Genomic DNA, 20,431 nt, shown 5'->3' on the forward strand with positions numbered 1-20,431 from the left:
TGAATTCATCTCACTGAGTTATACAATTTTTTTGATTCAGCAAGTTGGAGAAACTTTTTAAAAAGGATCTGGCAAGGACCATTTGAGAGCATATTGATGCCTGTGGGGAAACCTCATATCCTCAGATAAAAAGTGGAAAGAAGCTATGTGTGAAACTGCTTTGTAATGTGTGAATTCATCTCTTCATCTCACATAGGTAAACCTTTCTTTTGATTGAGCATGGTAGAACCACAATTTTTGATGAATCTGCAAGGGGACATTTAGGAGTCCACAGAGGAGTATAGGGAAAAACAAAATATACCCAGGTAAACACTAGAAAAAAACTTTCTGAGAAACAGGTTTGTGATGTGTGCCTTCATCTCACGGAGTTAAACCTTTCTTTTGATGGAGCAGTTTGGAAACACTGTTTTTGTAGTATCTGTGAAGGGATATTTTCTAGCGCACTGATGCCTATGATGAAAAGAAAAACACTTCATATCCAAACTAGAAATAAGCTTTCTGAGAAACTGGTTCTTGATGTCTGCATTCATCTCACTGAGTTAAAACTTCCTACGATGGAACACTTTGGAAACACTGTTTTTGTAGAATCTGTGACGGGATAGTTGGGAGTGCATTGAGGCATACAGTGAAAAGAGAAATAGTTTCAGATAAAAACTACAAAGAAGCTTTCATAGAAACTGCTTTGTGATGTGGCCGTTCATCTCACAGAGTCAAACCTTTCTTTTGATGGAGCAGTTTGGAAACACTATTGTTGTAGAATCTGCGAAGGGATATTTGGGAGTGTGTTGAGGTCTAAGGTGAAAAAGGAAATATCTTCAGGTAAAAATTAGAAAGAAACTTTCCGAGAGAAGGCTTTGTGATGTGTGCATTCATATCAAAGAGTTAAAACTTTCTTTTGATGGAGCCGCTTGGAAACACTGTTTTTGCAAAATCTGCAAAGGGATTTTTTTTTAGTACATTGATGTCTATAGTGAAAAGACAAACACTTCAGATCAAAACTAGAAAGAAGCTTTCTGAGAAACTGCTTTTTGATGTCTGCATTCATCTTACAAAGATAAACCATTCTCTTGACGGACCAGTTTGGAAACACTGTTCTTGTAGAATCTGCAAAGGGATATTTGGGAGTGCATTGAGGCCTGTGGTGAAAAGATAAATATCTTCAGTTCAAAACTAGAAAGAATCTTTCTGAGAAACAGCTTTTTCATATCTGTATTCATCTCAGAGTTAAAACTTCCTTTAATGGAACAGTTTGGAAACACTGTTTTTGTAGAATTTGTGAAGAGATAGTTGGGAGTGCATTGAGGAGTGTGGTGAAAAGAGAAATATCTTCAGATCAAAACTAGAAAGAAGTTTTCTGAGAAACTGCTTTGTGATGTGACCCTTCATCTCACAGAGTTAAACCTTTGTTTGGATGAAGCAGTTTGGAAACACTGTTTTTGTAGAATCTGCAAAGGGATGTTTGGGAGTGCATTGAGGCCTGTGGTGAAAAGATAAATATCTTCAGTTCAAAACTAGAAAGAAGCTTTCTGAGAAACAGCTTTTTCATATCTGTATTCATCTCAGAGTTAAAACTTCCTTTAATGGAACAGTTTGGAAACACTGTTTTTGTAAAATTTGTGAAGAGAGAGTTGGGAGTGCATTGAGGAGTGTGGTGAAAAGAGAAATATCTTCAGATCAAAACTAGAAAGAAGTTTTCTGAGAAACTGCTTTGTGATGTGATCCTTCATCTCACAGAGTTAAACCTTTGTTTGGATGAAGCAGTTTGGAAACACTGTTTTTGTAGGATCTGCAAAGGGATGTTTGGGCGTGCATTGAGTCCTATGGTCAAAAAGGAAATATCATCTGATAAAAACAAGAAAGAAACTTTCAGAGAAAATGCTTTGTGATGTGTACATTCATCCCACAGTTAAACATTTCTTGTGATTAAGCTGTTTGGAAAAACTGTTTTTCTAGAATCTGTGAAGGGATATTTGGGAGCACATTGAGGCCTATGATTTAAAAGGAAATATCCTCAGACGAAAACTAGAAAGAAACTTTCTGAGACACTGCTTTGTAATATTTGAATTCATCTCATTGAATTAAAACTACCTTTTGATGGAGCAGTGTGGAAATACTGTTTTCTAGAATCTGCAAATAAATATTTGAGAGAGAATTGAGGTCTATGTTGAAAAAGGAAATATCTTCAGATAAAAACTAGAAAGAAGCTTTCTGGGAAACTGCTTCCTGATGTGTGCATTCATCTCACAAAGTTAAACCTTTCTTTTGATGGAGCAGTTTGGAAACACTGTTTTTGGAGAATCTACAAAGGGATATTTTGGATAACACTGAGGCCAATGATGAAAAGAAAAATATCTTAAGATAAAAGCTAGAATGTAGATATCTGTGAAACTGTTTGGGATGTGGGCATTCATCTCACACAGTTAACCCTTTCTTTTGATTGAGCAGTTTGGAAACAGTGTTTATGTAGAATCTGCAAAAGGATATTTTGGATCGCATTGAAGCCTGTGATGAAAAACAAAATATCTTCAAGTGACAACAACAAAGAAGCTTTCTGAGGAACTGCTTTGTGATGAGTACATTCATCTCACAGAATTAAAACTTTCTTTTGATGGAGCAGGTTGGAAACATTTTTTGTAGAATCTGTGAAGGGATGTTTGGGAGCACATTGAGGCCTAAGGAGAAAAGAGAAATGTCTTCAGAAAAATGTAGAAAGAAGTTTTCAGTGAAACTTCTTTGTGATGTGTGAATTCATCTCACAGTGTTAATACTTTCGTTTGACAGAGGAGTTTGGAAACTCTTTGCAGAATCTGTGAAGGGATATTTTGGAGTGCATTAAGGCCTAGGGTGAAAAGAGAAACATCTTCAGATAAAAACTATAAAGAAGCTTTCTGAGAAACTGCTTTGTGATGTGTGCATTCAACACACAGAGTTAAATCTATCTTTGATGGATCATTTTGGAAACACTGTTTTAGTAGAATCTGCAAAGAAATACTTGGGAACACATTGAGGCCAGTGGTGAAAAAGAAAATTTCTTCAGATAAAAACTAGACATTTCTAAGAATATGCTTTGTGTTGTGTGCATTCATCTCACAGAGTTAAACGTTTCTTTTGATGAAGCAGTTTGGAAACACTGTTTCTGTAGAATACACGAAGGGATATTTGGGAGCATGTTGAGGTCTAAGGTGAAAAAGGAAATATCTTCAGATAAAAATTGGAAGGAAGCTTTCTGAGAGAAGGCTTTGTGATGTGTGCATTCATCTCAAAGGGTTAAAACTTTCTTTTAGTGGAGCTGTTTGGAAACACTGTTTTTGCAGAATCTGCAAAGGGACTTTTTTTTAGCTCATTGATGCCTATGGTGAAAGGAAAAACACTTCAGATCAAAACTAGAAAGAAGCTTTCTGAGAAACTGCTTTTTGATGTCTGCATTCATCTCACAGAGATAAATCAATATTTTGATGGACTAGTTTGGAAACACTGTCTTTTTAGAATCTGCAAAGGGATATTTTGGAGCACAATGAGGCCTATGGTGAATAAGGAAATATTTTTAGATAAAAACTGGAAAGAAGCTTTCTGAGAAACTGCTTTGTGATGTGGGCATTCATCTCACAGAGTTAAACCTTTCTTTGGATGGAGCAGTTTGGAAACACTGTTTTTGTAGAATCTGTGAAGGGATATTTGGTAGTGCATTGAGGTCGAAGTTGAAAAGGAAATATCTTCAGATAAAAACAAGAAAGCAGATTTCTGAGACAAGGCTTTGTGATGTATGCATTCATATCAAAGAGGTAAAACTTTCTTTTGATGGAGCCATTTAGAAACACTGTTTTTGGAGAATCTGCAGAGGGATCTTTTCTAGTGCATTGATGCCTATGGTGAAAAGACAAGTACTTCAGATCAAAACTAGAAAGAAGCTTTCTGAGAAACTGCTTTTTGATGTCTGCATTCATCTTACAGAGATAAAACATTCTCTTGATGGACCAGTTTGGAAACACTGTTTTTGTAGAATCAGCAAAGTGATATTTGGGAGTGCATTGAGACCTGTGGTGAAAAGATAAATATCTTCAGTTCAAAACTACAAAGAAGCTTTCTGAGAAACAGCTTTTTCATATCTGCATTCATCTTACAGAGTTAAAGCTTCCTCTGATGGAACAGTTTAGAAACACTGTTTTTGTAGAATCTGTGAAGGGATAGTTGGGAGTGCATTGAGGTGTATGGTGAAAAGAGAAATATCTTCAGATCAAAACTAGAAAGAAGTTTTCTGGCAAACTGTTTTTTGATATCTGCTTTTATCTCACAGAGTTAAGGCTTCCTTTCATGGAGCAGTTTGGGAACACTGTTTTTGTAGAATCTGCGAAGGGATATTTGGGAGTTCATTGAGATGTATGGCATAAAGAAAAATATTCTCGAATAAAAGCTAGAAAGAACTTTTCTGATATACTGCTTTGTGATATGCGCATTTATCTCACAGGGTTAAAGCTTTCGTTTGATAGAGCAGTTTGGAAATTCTGTTTTTGTAGAATCTGCGAAGGGATATTTTGGAGCACATTAAGGCCCAGGCTGAAAAGAGAAACATCTTCAGATAAAAACTAGAAAGAAGCTTTCTGAGACTCTTCTTGGTGATGTGTGCATTTATCTGACTGAGTCAAACCTTTCTTCTGATGGAGCAGTTTGGAAACACTGTTTTTGCAGAATCTGCAATGGGATATTTTGGAGCGCATTGAGGCCCAAGGTGAAAATCATATATCTTCACAGAAAAACTAGAAAGAAGCTTTCTGAGAAACAGATTTGTGATGTCTGCATTCATCTCACAGAGTAAAACCTTTCTTTTGATTGAGCACTTTGGAAATACTGTTTCTGTACAATCTATGAGGAAATATTTGGGAGCAAATTAAGGCCTATGGGGAAAAAATATCTTCGGATATAATCTAGAAAGAAGCTCTCTGAGAAACTGCTTTGTGATGTGTGCATTCATCTCACAGAGTTTAACCTTCTTTTGATGGGACTATATGGAAACACTGCTTTTGTAGAATCTGCAATGGGATATTTGGGAGTGCTTTTAGGCCTATGGTGAAAAGAGAAATACCTTCACATCAAAATTACAAAGAAGCTTTCTGAGAAACTGCTTTGTGACGCATGCAGTCATCTCATAGAGTTAAACCTGTCTTTTTAAGGAGCAGTTTGGAAACACTATTTTTGTAGAATCTGTGAAGGGGTATTTGGGAGTGCATTGAGGCATAAGATGAAAAAGGAAATATCTTCAGATAACAACTAGAAAGAAACTTTCTCAGAAAATGCTTTGTGATGTGTACATTCATCCCACAGTTAAACATTTCTTGTGATTAAACTGGAAAAACTGTTTTTCTAGAATCTGTGAAGGGATATTTGGGAGTGCATTGAGCGCATGATTTAAAAGGAAATATCCTCAGACAAGAACTAGAAGTAAGCTTTCTGAGAAACTGTTTTGTGATGTACGCATTCACCTCACAGAGTGAAAACTTTCTTTTGATGGAGCAATTTGGAAACACCATTTTTGCAGAATCTGCAAAGGAATATTTGAGAGTGCATTGAGGTCTAAGGTGAAAAAGGAAATATCTTCAGACAAAAACTAGAAAGAAACTTTCTGAGAGAAGGCTTTGTGATGTGTGCATTCATCTCAAAGAGATAAACCTTTCATTGTATGGAGCAGTTTGGAAACACTGTTTTTGTAGAATTTGAAAAGGAATATCTTCTAGAGCATTGATGCCTATGGTGAAAAGACAAATATCTATAGATCAAAATTAGAAAGAAGCTTTCTGAGAAATTGCTTTTTGATGCATCCATTCATCTCAGAGCATTAAACATTTCTTTTGATTGAGCAGTTTGGAAACACTGTTTTTGTAGAATCTTAGAACGGATATTTGGGAGTGCACTGAGGCCTGCAGTGAAAAGAGAAATATCTTCAGATCAAAATTAGAAAGATGCTTTCTGAGAAACTGTTTTTTGATGTCCACATTCATCTCACAGAGTTAAGGCTTCCTTTGATGGAGCAGTTTGGAAACACTGTTTTTGTAGAATCTGCAAAGGAATATATTTGGGAGCACATTGAGGCCTAAGGAGAAAAAGTAAGTATCTTCAGATAAAAACTAGAAAGAAACTTTCTGAGAAAATGCTTTTTGATGTGGCCATTCATCTCACAGAGTTAAATCTTTCCTTTGATTGAGCAGTTTGTAAACACTGTTTTTGTAGAATCTGAAGGGATATTTGGGAGTGCATTAAGGCCTGAGTAGAAAAGAGAAATGTCTTCAGAAAAGCCTAGAAAGAAGCTTTCTGAGAATATACTTTGTGATGTGTGCATCTATCTCACAGGGTTAAAGCTGTCCTTTGAAGGAACAGTTTGGAAACTCAGTTTTTATAGAATCTAGGAGGGGATATTTGGGAGTGCATTGAGGCTTAAGGTGAAAGGAGAAATAGCTTAAGAGCACTTTGAAAACCCTGTTTTTACAGAATCTGTGAAGCAATATTTGGGAGCACTTTGAGGTCATTGGTGAAATAGGAAATTTCTTCAGATAAAAAAACAGAAAGAAACATTCTGAGAAACTGCTTTGTGTTGTGTGCATTCATCTCACAGAGTTGAATTTTTCTTTTGATTGAGCAGTTTGGAAAAACTGTTTTTGTAGAATCTCTGAAGGGATATTTGGGAGTGCACTGAGGACTGTGGTGAAAAAGTAAATATCTTCAGATAAAAACGAAAAAGAAGCTTTCTGAGAAACCGTTTTGTGATGTGTGCATTCGTCTCAGAGTTAAACCTTTTTTTTGTGATGTAGAGTTTGGAAATACTGTTTTAGTTGAATCTGAAAAGGGTTATTTGGGAGCGCATTGAGGTCTATGGTGAAAAAGGAAATATCTTCAGATAAAAACTAGAAAGAATCTTTCTGAGGAAAGGCTTTGTGATATGTGCATTCATCTCAAAGAGTTCAACCTTTCTTTTGATGGAGCAGTTTGGAAACACTGTTTTTGTAGAATCTATGAAGGAATGTTTTAGAGCACTTTGAGTCCTATGGTGAAAAGACAAAATGGTGAAAGAAGCTTTCTGAGAAACTGCTTTTTGATGTGTCTGTTTATCTCAGAGAGTTAAACTTTTCTTTTGATTGTGCATTTTGGAAACTGTTTTTGTAGAATCTGCAAAGGAATGTTTTGGAGCTCATTAAGGTCTTGGGTGAAAAGAGAAATATCTTCAGGTATAAACTAGAAGTAAGCTTTCTGAGAAACTGCTTTCTGACGTGTGCCTTCATCTCACAAGAGTTAAACCTTTGTTGTGATGGAGCAGTTTGGAAACACTGTTTTTGTAGGATCTGTGAAGGGATACTTGGGAGCGCTTTGAAGTCAATGGTAGAAAAAGGAAATTTCTTCAGATGAAAACTAGAAAGAAATTTCTGAGAAAGTGCTTTTTGTTGTGTGCATTCATCTCACAGAGTTGAAGTTTGATATTGATTGAGCAGTTCAGAAACACTGTTTTTGTAGAATCTGTGAAGGGATATTTGGGAGCACATTGAGGCTTATGGAGATAACGGAAATATCTTTAGATAAAAACCAGAAAGAAGCTTTCTGAGAAACTACTTTGTGATGTGCATATTCATCTCACAGATGTAAACCTTTCTTTTGGTGGAGCAGTTTGGAAATACTGTTTTTGTAGCATCTGCAAAGGGATATTTTGGAGTGCATTGAGGCCCATGGTGAAAAGGCAAATATCTTTAGATAAAAACGAGAAAGAAACTTTCTGAGAAACAGCTGTTCATGGGGTGCATTCCTCTCACAGATTTAAACCTTTCTTTGGATGGAGTAGTTTGGATACATTGTTTTTGTAGAATCTGTGAAGGGATATTTGAGAGTGCATTGAAGTCTATGCTGAAAAAGGAAATATCTTCAGATAAAAACTAGAAAGAAGCTTTTTGAGAAAATGCTTTGTGATCTGTGCATCCATCTAACAGAGTTAAATCTTTCTTTTGATGGAGCAGTTTTGAATCAATGTTTTTGTAGAATCTGCAGAGGGATATTTGGGAGTGTATTGAGGCCCATGGTGGAAAAGGAAATGTCTTCACATAAAAACTAGATAGAAGCTCTGAGAATCTGCTTTGTGATATCGGCACTCATCTCACTGATATAAATGTTTCTTTTGATGGAGTAGTTTCGAAATCCTTGTTTTCTAGAATCTGCAAAGGGATATTTTGGAGCACATTGAGGCCTACAGTGAAAAGACAAATATTTTCACATAAAAACCAGAAAGAAGCTTTCTAAGAAACAGTTTTGTGATATGTGCATTCATCGCACTGAGTAAAATCTTTCTTTCCTGAGCAGTTTGGAAACACTGCTTTTATAGAATCTGTGAAGAAATATTTGGGAGTGCATTGAGGCCTATGGTGGAAAAGGAAATATGTTCAGATAAACACTAGAAAGAAGATTTTTGAGAAACTGCTTTGTGATGTGTGCATTCATCTCACAGAGTTAAACCTTTCTTTCAATGGAGCTGTTTGGAGACACTGTTTTTGTAGTATCTGAAAAGGGATATTTTGTAGCACATTGAGGTCTATGGTGAAAAGAAAAATACCTTCATATCAAAACTAGAATGAAGCTTCCTGAGAAACTACTTTGTGATGTGTGCAGTCATCTCCTACAGAATTAAACCTTTCTTTTGATGGAGCAGTTTGGAAATCCTTTTTTTGAAGAATCTGCAAAGGCATAGTTGGGAGTGCTTTGAGACCAATGGTGAAAAAGGCAATTTCTGAGAAAGTGCTTTGTGTTGTGTGCATTCATCTCACAGAGTGGAAATTTTCTTTTGATTGAGCAGTTTGGAAGCACTGTTTTTGTAGAATCTGTGAAGAGATGTTTCTTGACCTCTTTGAGGCCTAAGGTGAAAAGAGAAATATCCTCAGATAAAACTAGAAAGAAGCTTTCTGAGAAACACCTTTGTGATGTGTGCATTCATCTCACAGAGTTAAAGCTTCCTTTGATGGAGCAGTTTGGAAACAGTCTTTTTGTAGAATCTGCAAAGTGATATATCAATCACAGTGATACCTATGGTGAAAAGAGAAATGTCTTCAGATGAAAACTACAAAGAAGCTTTCTGAGAAACTGCTTTGGGATGTGTGCATTCATCCTACAGAGTTAAACCTTTCTTTTGATGGAGCAGTTTGGAAACACTCTTTCTGTAGAATCTGCGAAGTGATATTTTGGAGTGCATTGAGGCCTGTGGTGAAAAAGGAAATATTTTCAGATAAAAACTAGAAAGAAGCTTTCTGAGAAACTGTTTGTGATGTGTGCATTCATCTCACAGAGTTAAACCTTTCTTTTGATGTAACAGGTTGGAAAAAGTCTTTTTGTAGAATCTGTGAAGGGACACTTTGGAGCGCACTGAGGGCTATGGTGAAGAAGGAAATATCTTCAGATATTAGCTGGGAAGAAGCTTTCTTGGAAAAAGCTTTGTGATGTGTGCAGCCATCTCACCGAGTTAAACCCTTCTTTTGATGCAGCAGTGTGGAAACACTCTTTTTATAGAATCTGTGTTGGGATATTTGGGTGTGCTTTGAAGCATAGGGTGAGAAGAGAAATATCTTCAGATAAAAACTAGAAAGAAGCTCTCTGAGAAACTTCTCTGCAGTGTGTGCATTCAACTCACAGAATTAAACCTTTCTTTTGATGCAGCTGTTTTGAAATACTGTTTTTGTAGAATCTGTGAAGGGATATTTGTGAGCTCATTGAGGCCTAGAGTGAAAAGAGAAATATCTTCAGATAATAACTCAGGAGAAGTTTTCTGAGAAACTGCTTTGTGATGTGTGCACTCATCTCACATAGATAAACCTTTTTTTGATGGGGCAGTTGGGAAGCACTATTTTTGTAGTATCTGTGAAGAAATATTTTGGAGTGAATTGAGGCCTATAGTGAAAAAGGAAATATCTTCAAATAAAAGCTAGAAAGAAGCTTTCTGTGAAAATGCTTTGTGATCTGTACATTCATCGCAGAGTTAAACATTTCCTGTGATGTAGCAATTTGGAAACACTGTTTTTGTAAAACTGTGATGGGATATTTGGGAGTGCATTGAGGCCTATGGTAAAAGGAAATATCTTCAGATAAAAACTAGAAAGAAGCTTTGTGAGAATCTGCTTTGTGGTGTGTGCATTCATCTCACTGAGTTAAACCTTTCTGTTGATGGAGCAGTTCGGAAACACTGATTTGTAGAATCTGCAAATGGATATTTTGGAGCACATTGAGGCCTACTAAGAAAAGACAAATATCTTCACATAAAAGCTAAAAATAAACTTTCTGAGAAACAGTTTTGTGATGTGTGCAATCACTTTACAGAGTAAAACCATTCCTTTGATTGAGCAGTTTGGAAACGCTTTTTTTGTAGAAATGTGAAGAAAGATTTGGGAGCACAATGAAGCCTATGGTGAAAATGGAAATATCTTCAGATATAAACTAGAAAAAAGATGACTGAGAAACTGCTTTGTGATGTGTGTAGTCATGTCAGAGAAGTAAACCTTTCTTTGATGGAGCATTTTTTAAACACTATTTGTGAAAAATCTGCGAAGGGATACTTTGGATCGCATTTAGGCCTATGATGAAAAGACATATATCTTCAGATAGAAGCCAGAAAGAAGTTTTCTGAGAAACCACTTTGTGATTGTGCATTCGTCTCACAGAGGTAAACTTTTGTTTTGATTGAGCAGTTTGGAAACACTGTTTTTGTAGAATCTTTGAAAGGATATTTGGGAGCACATGGAGGCCCTTGGTGAAAAAGGAATTGTCTTCAGATAAAACTAGAAAGTAGCTTTCTGAGAAACTGCTTTGTTGTGTGTACATTCATCTCACAGAAGTAAAGTTTTCTTTTGATTGAGCAGTTTGGAAAAACTCTTTTTACAGATCTGCAGAGGGATATTTGGAAGTGCATTTAGGCCTCTGGTTAAAAAGGAAATATCTTCAGATAAAAACTAGAAATAAGTTTTCTGAGAAACTGCTTTATGATCAGTGTATTTATCTCACAAAAGTAAACATTTCTTTAGATTCAGCACTTTTTTAAACATTGTTTTTGTCCATTCTGCAAATGGATATTTGAAGGTCATTGAGGCCAATGGCAAAAATCTGAATATCCCAGGATAAACACTAGAAGTAAGCTCTCTGAGAAGCCACTTTGTGGTGTGTGCATACATCTTGCAGAGTTAAACCTTTCTTTTTCATTCAGCAGTTTGAGAATACTGTTTTTAAAAATCTGCAAAGGGATATTTGGGAGCAATCTGTGGCCTATGAAGAAAAAGGAATGATCTTCTGATAAAAACAAGAAAGGTGAATTCTTTGAAACTGCTTTGTGATGTGTGCATTCATGTCACAGAGTTACAGCTTTATTTTGATGGAGCAGTTTGGAAACTCTTTTTGTAGAATCTGTGAAGAGATATTTGGGATCACATTGAGGCTTTTGGTGTAAATGGAAATATCTTCAGTTTAAAACTAGAAATAAACTTTCTGAGAATCTGTTTTGTAATATGTGCCTTTGTCTCACAGAGTTTAACATTTCTTTTGATGGAATAATGGGAAACACTGTTCTTGTAGAATCTGTGAAGAAATATTTGGGAGGGCATTGGGGCCTATGGTGAAAAGAAAAATATCTTCAGATAAAAATGAGAAAGAAACTTTTGAGAAACCCACTTCTTATGTGTGCATTCTTCTCACAGAGTTAAACCTTTCGTTTGATTGAGCAGTTCAGAAACACTGTTTTTGTAGAATCTATGAAGGGATATTTGCGAGCGCATTGAAGCCTATGGTGGAAAAGCAAATATCTTTGGAATAAAGGAAATATTGGAGGATAAAAATTAGAATGAAGCGTTCTGAGAAACTACTTTATGATATGTGCATTCATCTCACAGAGTTAAAGCTTTCTTTTGATTGAGCTGTTTGGAAACACTCTGTTTACAGTGTCTATAGAGTGATATTTTGGAATGCATTGAGGCCCATGGTGGAAAAGAAATATCTTCAGATAAAAATTGGAAAGAAGTTCTCTGAGAAACTGCTTTGTGATGTGTGCCTTCATCTCACAAAGTTAAACTTTTCTTTTGATTGAGCTGTTTGGAAACACTGTTTTTGTAGTATTTGTGAAGGGATATTTGGAAGTGCATTTAGGCCTATGGTGAAAAAGGAAATATCTTAAGAGAAAAACTAGAAAGAAGCTCTCTGAGAAACTGCTTGGTGGTGTTTGCCTACAACTCTCAGAGTTAAAGCTTTCTTTTGATTGAGCAGTTTGGAAAAACTGTTTTTGCAGAATCTGCAAAGGGCAATTTGGGAGCACATTGAGGCCTCCTGTGAAAAAGGAAATATCTTCAGATAAAAACTAGGAATAAGGTTTCTGAGAAACTTCTTTAAGATGAGTGCATTCACCACACAGAGTTAAACATACTTTTGATTGAGCACTTTGGAAACATTGTTTTTGACCATTCTGTAAATGGACATTTTGGAGCTCATTGAGGTCAATGGTGAAAAACTGAATATCCCGGAATAAACACTACAAGTAAGCACTGTGAGAAACCACCTTGTGATGTTTGCATTTATCTCACAGAATTAATCTTTCTTTCCATTCAACAGTTTTGAAAAACCGTTTGTGGAATCTGCGAAGTGATATTTGGGAGAACCTTAAGGCTTTTGGTGAAAAAGAAATATCTTCAGATAAAAATTAGAAAGAAAAGCTGGGTGTGGTGGCTCACGCCTGTAATCCCAGCACTTTGGGAGGCTGAGGCGGGTGGATCATGAGGTCAGGAGATCGAGGCCATCCTGGCTAACACAGTGAAACCCCACCTCTACTAATAATACAAAAAATTCGCTGCGTATGGTAGCAGGTGCCCATAGTCCCAGCTTCTCAGGACACTGAGGCAGGAGAATGGCATGAACCAGGGAGGCAGAGCTTGCAGTGAGCTGAGAACAGGCCACTGAACTTCAGCCTGGGCAATAGAGCCAGACTCCATCCCAGAAAAAAAAATTAGAAAGAAGCTTTGGGAAAAACGGCTTTGTGATGTGTGCATTCATCTGACAGATTTAAAATTTTATTTTGATTCAGCAGTTTGATAACACTGTTTTTGTCCTTTCTGTGAATGGACATTCAGGAGCTCATTGAGGCCAATGGTGAAAAAGCAAATATTGCAGGATGAAAACTAGAAAGAAGTTATTTGAGAAACTGGTTTGTGATATGTGCATTCATCTCGCCAAGTTAAATTTTTCTTTTGATAAAGCAGTTTGGAAACACAGTTTTTGTAGAATCTGCAAAGGGATATTTGAGAGTGCATTCAAGGCTATGGTGAAAAAGAAAATGTCTTCATATAAAAACTAGAAAGAAGCTTTCTGAGAAACTATTTGTGATGTGTGCATTCATCTCACAGAGGTAAACTTTTCTTTCAATTCAATAGTTTGGAAACACTGTTTTGTCCATTCTGCAAATGGACATTTGGGAACTCATTCAGGCTATTGCAAGAAAGAGAATATGCTAGGATATAATCTAGAAGGAAGCTCTCTGAGAAGCTGCTTTGTGATGTTGACATTCATCTCACAGAATTAAACCTTACTTTACATTCAGCAGTTTGGAAATAGTGTTTTTGCAGAATCTGGGAATGCATATTTTTAAGAACATTGAGGCCTGTGGTGAAAAAGAAAATAGCTTCAGATAACAACTAGATAGAAGCTTTCTGAGAAACTGCTTTCTTTTATATCCATTCATCTCCCAGAGTTCAATCTTTTTTTTGATTGAGCAGTTTGGAAACACAGTTTTTGTAGAATCTGCAAAGGGATATTTGGGAGCACATTGCACCCAGTGGTGAAAAAGCTTACAATTTCAGATAAAAACTAGAAAGAAACTATCTGAGATACTGCTTTGTGATGTGTGCCTTCATCTCACAGAGGTAAACCTTTCTTTAGATTGAGTAGTTTGGGAACAGTGTTTTCCTAGAATCTGTGAAGGGATATTTGGGAGTGAATTAACGCCTATGGTGTAAAAGAAATATCTTCAGTTAAAACTTGAAAAAATATTTCTGAGAAACTGCTTTGTGATGTGTGCATTCATCTCACAGAGTTAAATCTATCTTTTGATTGAGCAGTTTGGGAAATCTGTTTTTGTAGAATCTGTGAAGGGATATTTGGGAGCTTACTGAGGCCTAGGGTGGAAAAGGAAATATCTTCAGATAAAAATTAGAAAGAAGATATCTGGGAAACTGTTTTGTGATGTGTGCATTCATCTCACAGAGTTAAACCCTACTTTTGATGGAGCAGTTTGGAAAATCTGTTTGTGTAGAATCTGTGAAGGGATATTTGGAAGTGCATTGAGGTCTATAGTGAAAAAGGAAATATCTTCAGATAAAAACTAGAAAGAAACTTTTTGAGACACTGCTTTGTGATGTGTGCATTCATCTCACAGCATTCAAGTTTTCTTTCGAGTCAGCAGTCTGGAAACACAGCTTTTTTTTTCTTTCTGCTAATGGACATTTGGAAGCTCACTGAGGCCAATGGCAAGAAAGTGAATATGCCAGAATAAAAACTACAAGGAAGCTATCCGAGAAAATACTGTGTGTTGTGTGCATTTGACACACAGAGTTAAACCTTTCTTGGCATTCTACAGTCTGGAAACACTGTTTTTGCAGAATCTGCAAAGGAATGTTTAGGAGCACAATGAGGCCTATGGTGAAAAAGTAAATATCTTCAGATAAAAACTGGAAAGAAGCGTTCTGAGCAACTGCATTGTGATGTGTGCATTCATCTCACAGAAGTAAACCCTTCTTTTGATTGAACAGTTTGAAAAACTCTTTTTGTAGAATCTGCTAATGGATATTTGGGGGCGCATTGAGGCCTATCATGATAAAGAAAATATCTTCAGAGAAAAATTTGAAACAAGCTTTCTGAGAAACGGCTTTGTAATGTTTACATTCGTCTCACAGAGTTAAAACTTTCTTTTGATTGGGGAGTTTGGAAACACTGTTTTTGTAGAATCTGCAAAGGGATATTTGGGAGCTCATTGAGACCTCTGTTGAAAAAGGAAATATCTTTAGATAAAAACTAGAAAGAAATTCTCTGAGAAACCACTTTGTGATGTGTGCATTCATCTCACATATTTAAATCTTTCTTTTGATTGAATGAAAGGAATGAAACACATCCCCCATATATCTCCCAACTCCCTGAGCCCAGCACGAGCCCAGCACAAACACATTCCTCCATATTTCTTTCAAACTTCAGAAAAACATCACCTGGGAAATCTCCGATAAGGACGCAGTGGGAACCAGTAAGAAATGCTAACCAATTGTAATGCTGTAACCAAGAGAATTACCTTGTTCCCCTGTAACTTTACATATCCTGTTTACATTGGGCTATAAAAAGCAAGCACTCGCATTGTTTGAGGCCCTCTTGTATGCTGTGGAATGGAGGGACCAAGTTCGAACTTGTAGTAAAGATCCTTGCCGCTTGGCTTTGACTCTGGACTCTGGTGGTCTTCTTTGGGGAACAAATGGTCTGGGCATAACATCTGGGGGCTCGTCTGGGATTCCCCAAGCCCACCAGACCCCTGGTCAATGGATCTACTAGGATCGATCTACTGATAGGTGAGCCAGCTCGTGTCTGTCTGTGTCTGTTCTGAACCAGAATCTGTGACTCACGAGGTCTGAAACTGAAGCTGGTGCAGTCCTGGCGGACGTGCTATAGGACAGCCAGTGGAGACCGGTGGGAGATGTCCCCGGGCTCTCGTCTGACTTTTATCTGAGCGGCTGACTCTGACCCGGGTTACTGGAGTGCGCTTGCGATCTGAGCTGCCGGAGTGCGTTTGCGATCTGGGCAGTGGCTGTTTCTGACCCGGGCTGCTGGGGCGCACTCGCGATCTGAGCTGCCGGAGCGCGTTTGCGATCTGGGCAGCGGCTGTTTCTGACCCAGGCTGCCGGGACGCGCTCGCGATCTGAGCTGCTGGAGCGCGTTTGCGATCTGGGCAGCAGCGGTTTCTGACCCGGGCTGCCAGGGTGCGCTTGCGATCTGAGCTGCCGGAGCGCGTTTGCGATCTGGGCAGCAGCGGTTTCTGACCCGGGCTGCCGGGGCGCACTTGCAACTAGATATCATTAATAAGTCAGATTTCCTTTACAGGGATTCTAACCCACATTCCTTTACAGGAAGAGACTACAAAATGTTACAGGATAGGTAATACCCAGAGCACTCCTCTATCTCTCCTTACAAATAATTTCAAGGAAATAAGAGTGAGGGGCCATGATCTTAGTATAGAGATCAGGAAGGGAAAGCTAATTACTCTGTGCCGCTCCGAATGGCCTGCCTTTGATGTGGGGTGGCCACCTGAAGGGACGTTCCGACTTGCTGTCATCACTAGAGTAAAGTCCAAGATTTTCCTACCTGGGAGTGCGGGCCACTTGGATCAAATCCCATATATCCTCATATGGCAGGACCTAGTTGAGAACCAGCCTCCTTGGCTGTTACCTTTCCAATTAACCCCTGAACCTTGTAAGGCACTGGTTGCTCAGCCGCTAAAATCCAAGCAGCTGATTGCCTCCCCATCCTGTTTTACCTGATAGCGGGGACCCACTGTTCACAGAACCCCCTCCGTACCCCTCCGGGCCACAGGCCCCCGCCCCCCGGGCTGAGCCGTGGGAGGGAGCAGGCGGATGAGAGGCGGCCAGCACACACGGACCCGCTGAGAGTGAAAGTAACTCTGAAGGGCCGGCGGGGCGGACGCAAGGGCGCACTTCGCAGGCTAGCCCCCCCCAGCCACCTGACTCCACAGTGGCTCTACCCCTTCGGGAAATAGGACCCCCAGATTACACAGGAATCCCCAGGCTCCAGTACTGGCCATTCTCTACTAGTGATCTGTATAACTGGAAGACCCAGAGTGCTCGGTTTTCAGACAACCCCAAAGATTTAATGGCTTTACTGGATAGTGTCATGTTCACCCACCAGCCCACTTGGGATGATTGTCAGCAGCTCCTCCAAATCTTGTTCACAACGGAGGAGAGAGAGAGAATACAGGTAGAAGCTAGAAAGCTGGTCCCGGGGGACGACGGTCAACCGACTGCCAACCCCGACCTCATAAATGCGACTTTTCCTCTGACCAGGCCAGCGTGGGACTACAACACGGCAGAAGGTAGGGGACGGCTACGCCTTTATCGCCAGACTCTAATGGCAGGTCTCCGGGCAGCTGCTCGCAAGCCCATTAATTTGGCTAAAGTATACTCTGTTCTGCAGGGAAAGACAGAGAGCCCAGCTACCTACTTAGAAAGATTAATGGAAGCTTTTAGACAGTACACCCCCATAGACCCAGAGGCTCCAGGAAGTCAGGCCTGCTAACTAAAATGGAAGCACAGATCCATTTCCTCCCTGAGGGGCCCGTCGTGACCAACTCCCACAATCGGCCCATGTCCATCCTGACTATAAGCCTAGAAGATGAGTACTGGCTCCACCAGGAGCAAGCGGCCCCTGACCAGGACATAGCAACCTGGCTCCAGCAATATCCAGAAGCTTGGGCGGAAACGGGGGGCTTAGGTCTAGCAAAACACCATCCTGCCTTGTTTGTTGAACTTAAGCCTGGGACAGACCCCGTGCGGGTACGCCAATACCCGATGCCCCTAGAGGCCAAGAAAGGAATTGCCCCGCATATCCGCCGGCTCCTTGACCAAGGGGTCCTTCGCCCATGTCACTCGCCCTGGAATACTCCATTGTTGCCAGTACGAAAACCTAATAGTGGAGAATACAGATCTGTACAAGACTTAAAAGAAATCAATAAGAGGGTTGTGGACATACACCCAACTGTGTCTAACCCGTATACCTTCCTGAATACCCTAAACCCTAAACATCAATGGTACACTGTTTTAGATTTGAAAGATGCTTTCTTCAGTTTGCCTTTAGCCCCTCAGAGCCAAAAGCTCTTCGTCTTCGAGTGGAATGACCCTGGAAGGGGCATAAGTGGCCAACTGACATGGACCAGGCTGCCGCAGGGATTCAAAAACTCTCCTACCCTGTTCGATGAGGCCCTCCATGAAGACCTGGGTGAGTACCGATGTAAACACCCTGAAATAACTTTACTCTGAGACCCAAGAAGCTTGTATTCAAGGTACCAAGAGTCTCTTACAAGCTCTAGGAAATCTAGGCTACCGAGCCTCGGCAAAGAAAGCTCAAATCTGTAAGCCATAAGTAACATATCTGGGGTACCTGCTAAAAGGAGGGCAGTGCTGGTTAACAGATGCCCAGAAGCAGACTGTTCTGCAGATCCCCAGGCCACAATCCACCCTACAAGTGAGGGAATTCCTGGGGTCAGCGAGATTTTGTAGACTATGGATACCTGGGTTCGCAGAACTGGCTAAACCCTTGTATCAGGCAACACGGGGGCAGCAGCCATTTAATTGGACAGACGAAGCCGAGTCGGCTTTCCAACAGATCAAAACCGCCCTACTCTCTGCACCTGCACTGGGACTACCTGATGTCACCAAACCCTTCCACTTATACGTGGATGAGAGTAAGGGTGTCGCCAAGGCGGTAATAACCCAGAACTTAGGCCCCTGGCAGAGGCCGGTTGCCTACCTGTCAAAGAAGTTAGACCCAGTGGCTGCCGGGTGGCCCCCTTGTCTCCGAATGATTGCGGCCACGGCTCTGATAGTACAAGATGCTGATAAACTTGTCATGGGTCAAGAATTGTGGGTCGTTACCCCACATGCCATCGAAGGTGTACTCAAACAGCCACCTAATCGATGGATAAGTAACGCCCGGCTCACCCACTACCAAGGACTACTACTAAATCCTATCAGGATAACCTTCCTGCCCCCAACGACCTTAAACCCTGCCTCACTGCTGCCCAACCCGGACCTGGACGCACCACTCCATGATTGCACTGAGATACTAGCTCAGGTGCATGGAGTTCAAGAGGACCTGCAGGACCGCCCACTCTCTGATGCTGACCTCGTCTGGTTCACTGATGAGAGCAGCTTCATGCATCAAGGCCAGAGGTACGCTGGAGCGGCAGTGACTTCAGAGACTGAGGTAATCTGGGCGGAACCCCTGCCCCCAGGGACATCGGCCCAGAAGGCCGAACTGATAGCGCTCACCCAAGCTCTTACCTTAGGGGCAGGGAAGAAGCTGACAGTATATACAGACAGCCAATATGCTTTTCTTACGGCACACATACATGGGGCCATTTACAGGGAGCGAGGGTTACTAACGGCTAAAGGAAAAGAGATAAGAAACAAGCAAGAGATCCTAGCCCTGTTAACAGAGCTATGGAAGCCAGAAAAGTTAGCCATAGTGCATTGCCCAGGGCATCAGAAACCAACCACTCCAACTGCTCAAGGCAACTTTCTGGCAGACCAAACTGCAAGAAATGTGGCAAAGGCTCCCAGCCAACTCCTTGCACTCCAGCTCCCTGACCCAGGCCCCCGGGACTTGCCATATTTCCCTGATTATTCAGAACAAGATCTCCAGTGGATTGACAAGCTTCCCCTAAAACAGATCCAGAATGGGTGGTGGACTGATACTAATGACCAAACCATCCTACCAGAAAAATTAGGACAACAAGTGTTAGAACACATCCACCGATCCACCCACCTGGGTGCTCGGCGGATGATAGACCTGATCAGATGCTCTAAGCTCAAATTCAGACATACAGCCGAGACAGCCAGCAGCATTGTGACAAGTTGCAAAGTCTGCCAGCTTAACAACGCCTACCCCCAGTCCCAGGCTGCAGCGGGAACAAGGCTTAGGGGAACCAGGCCCGGTATCTACTGGGAAGTAGATTTTACTGAAATAAAGCCAGGAAAGTACAGGTATCGGTACTTACTTGTCTTTGTAGATACTTTTTCAGGGTGGACTGAAGCATTCCCAACCAAAAGAGAAACTGCTCAGGTCGTAGCAAAGAAAATTCTGGAAGATATCCTGCCCAGGTATGGCTTCCCCATCCAGATAGGGTCAGATAATGGGCCCGCCTTCATCGCTAAGGTAAGTCAGGATTTGGCTTCCATCCTTGGGGCAAATTGGAAACTACATTGCGCTTACAGGCCCCAGAGTTCAGGACAGGTAGAGAGGATGAATTGGACCTTAAAAGAGACCTTAACTAAATTGACTATGGAGACTGGTGCTAATTGGGTGGTCCTTCTCCCCTAAGCTCTGTTCCAGGCCCGTAATACCCCTTACAGACTGAGCCTTACCCTTTACGAAATCATGTATGGCAGACCTCCACCCCTGGTTCCCAGCTTAAAAGATGATCTGCTTGAATCTGAAACAGAAAATGTCTCTGAATTCTTATTTTCCCTACAAGCCTTGCAGAAGGTTCATCAAGAAATCTGGCCCAAGCTGAAGGAACTATATGAGACTGGTCCCCCACCGACACCCCATCCATACCAGCCGGGAGACTGGGTCCTGGTTAAGCGACACTGACAAGAGACCCTAGAACCCAGGTAGA

The sequence above is a fragment of the Macaca mulatta genome, chromosome 20 (assembly GCF_049350105.2).
Source record: "Macaca mulatta isolate MMU2019108-1 chromosome 20, T2T-MMU8v2.0, whole genome shotgun sequence".
In the NCBI taxonomy this organism is placed as follows: Eukaryota; Metazoa; Chordata; class Mammalia; order Primates; family Cercopithecidae; genus Macaca; species Macaca mulatta.